The following is a 3,127-nucleotide window of genomic DNA, read 5'->3' as shown; positions in this document are numbered from 1 at the left end:
TGTTGAAATAAATAAAAAATTACACAATAAAATAAAATGAAATTTCAATACATTAAAATAAATAGTAGTCAATAAACCCATTGATTGTCACTGTGGTTAACTTTGCCCTCAACAGGGGCACAGATAACCACATTGGCAACCAATGGGCAACCTAACAAATTAAATACCCTTTAGGTAGCATATTGGAGATTTGTGAATAGCAGTTGGTGGCGAAAAATGCGAGTTTGGACATTTTTGAGCAACTGCACGGCTTGTAATAGCAAAAGTGATAACGCCCCTTAAAAAACTGTTTTCAAGCGATTTTGCCATGTTATCGAAGCTTTGTGAGTAGCTACACATGCAAAATCACTTGCAATGTGCGCTTATCAAGTGTTAAGTCACTTATCAAAGTTCAGTGAATAGGTTCCTCAGTCTTCTCTGCCATTTCTTATATTAACTTAATTTGTATTAAAACATGAAGTGCTCTTTTAATTAGCTGTACAGCCAATCCTGGTTTAAGGGTAGTACAGATATAAGATTGAAACCTAAAATGTTAATATTAATTGCTTCACTTACTTTAAGAAGAAGACATTTGCTATCTTCTTAGCTGGAAACTGGGTGACTTCCTGTCTAGCAGTCAGGGACAGTGACTTCAAAGCAGTGATTGGCAATTTCTCTAACTCTCTTAGAGGCAGATACATCAAACTGTGGCAACCTAAAAATGTGCTATTATCACCAAAAAGTACTTTCTTTTTGTAGTGCAGTACTTTCTTTTTGTAGTGCAGTACATCGATGTTTCACCACCAAAAATATCGCACTTTTTATGATGGAATGCGCTAAATGAGGATCTCAGACAAACAGAAAATATAAATAAAATAAATGATCAATTGGATGAATCTTAAAACAGACTTTAAGTCAATTTCAAGGTGCGTAATGGCCACCAGATGATTAAAAGGGGTGTGCGGTTAGGTGTTAAAAATATCGAATCTGATCAAAAATAGTTTAGTTCAATAAAGTGTTATATGAGTCTATAGTACCTAAACTATGACCTTTAAATAATAAAATGCAAATGAATTGGTAGGGAATGCATTCTTACATTGGTGAAAATAATAAAATACTTTTCTGCAATGGACAAATGCAGCTGAAACTCCCAGAGAGATGTTGTTTGGCTTCTTATCTTTCATAGTTTGTTCTGAAACAGAATATATGCAACAGTTCTGGTTACAGTCTTTAAACACCACTGTTTGGATTTTTGTACAATTCATAGCTGTATATGGTCACAAATTCATTTTCATTTTAATTGCTCATATAAAATGTATGAAAAAGCACAGATCCATCCAGAAAAACCTTGCTATAAGCAAAATATCAAACTATACATCATTAGTTTAATTCAAGGCTATTATTTTCTCTTTTCTGATTAAAGCAATTATAACACGATACCTGCAGACATAGATCAATGTCAGTGCAAATACAAAAAACATAACTATGACTAATAGCTCTTTCATTCTACTCCTACTCTTAAAATTCACCAGAAACAAAATTAGTACAGTATATACACAGGGATATTAAATGTGGAGTCTCTCCAATAATTATTAGGGTAATAGGGAGAAGAGAGGCCATCTTCTTTAGAAATGTCCCCCCAGATAAATTGATTATTTCAGGGGGGGTAATTGGCTTAATGCAGCAGAACATGTACCAGTGTGTGATTTAAATGTTTACATTTTTTTATTACAGGATTGAAACAGGGGGTCTCAGGACTGAACTGTGTTAATTTCAGCTCTTGTGACCCCGTGCTTCTTGAGATACTTAGCTCTACAACTGCCCCACAGGAAGTAGGGGCACTCCTGCCCTATGTCACCGACCTACTCCCCCATATGTCCCCCACTACCCTCTCATATGTCACTATCTCCCCTCTCTATGTCACCCATATAAATATTAGGAATGGGCACAAAAGTTTGCATTTTTTTCATCTTTACAAATTCAAAACAAACAATAAAATGTTTTTATTAGAACCACTACACCAGTGAATGTACTGACTGTAATACATATTACACATTCCCTGCTCTAACTGCGAATGGGAGTCACAATTGAGGGATTGTTTACACATGTCCCGATCCTGATGAAGGTCCACTAAAACATTTAAACCAAAGTATGTAAATCTGGAAATGCAAAGCTTGTTTGGTATTTTGTGCTTTAAGCACTGTCATTTTGCTATTCAAGTACATGGTCTTTGTGACGCCATTTTATCATTTACATACACAGTGACTCGTGTTTCCATGATTATATCTATCTATAGCATTAGAATGTAATTGTAACTTTAGTTTATTATAAGTACAGTATATCTATGGCAGTTTCTCCAGAATCAGACCCAGCATGACATCACCCTACCTGATACCATTGAAGGTGGCCTTCTTTGGTGTTTATATTCATTTACATGCTCATTTTAATTTCCGCAGATTTTTCCACACATACCTATTCAGTATTTATTTAATATGACATCTTGTTTCTCCACTTTAAATTTTCATGCAAACAATGGACATATTGAATTCAGCTTTATAAGAGTAGTTGATAGTAGTGACCATAGCTACTGTTGCCCTAATGGAGAGTTAAATAACAGAAAGAAAAGGAGAGGTTTGAACCTGATATTCTCCCTTACAGAGCTTTTCTTCTACATTCAATTTGCCGTGAAGCTGCCTCTCAGTGCTGGAGAAGCATTAAATTACACTCAAATGCATGCATTCAAAAGCCTAAGGCCCCGGCCAGGCTCCCTGCTGGCGTGCTGAGGCGCGCTGAGGCTCAGGGAAAGCGGGTGCTTTCCCTGGCCTTGCGGTTGCTTACCGCACACGGTTATTCCCCTAAGACCTACGCTTACGCGCGCTTGCGGAAGCGTAGGCGAGCCCCTACTAAAGCCACTCTAATTGTGGCTGTAGGGGCTCAGTGCTGAGCGGGAGCGCGCTTCTGCCAGCAAGCAGGCAACATGGCCGAGGCCTAAGGATGTGGATAAACAGCATGTTGAATAAGAGCCAACCTGGGCCATATACATTGTAATTCAAAAAGGAAAATTGCTGATACCTGAATGCAAATTAGAGATTTTTTTATGTGAACCTACTATAATGAATATTTAATTTTTATTGAATTTACACTTGTT

This window comes from Ascaphus truei, chromosome 4 (genome assembly GCF_040206685.1).
Source record: "Ascaphus truei isolate aAscTru1 chromosome 4, aAscTru1.hap1, whole genome shotgun sequence".
NCBI classification, from domain to species: domain Eukaryota; kingdom Metazoa; phylum Chordata; class Amphibia; order Anura; family Ascaphidae; genus Ascaphus; species Ascaphus truei.
Note: the sequence above shows the minus strand (reverse complement) of the source record.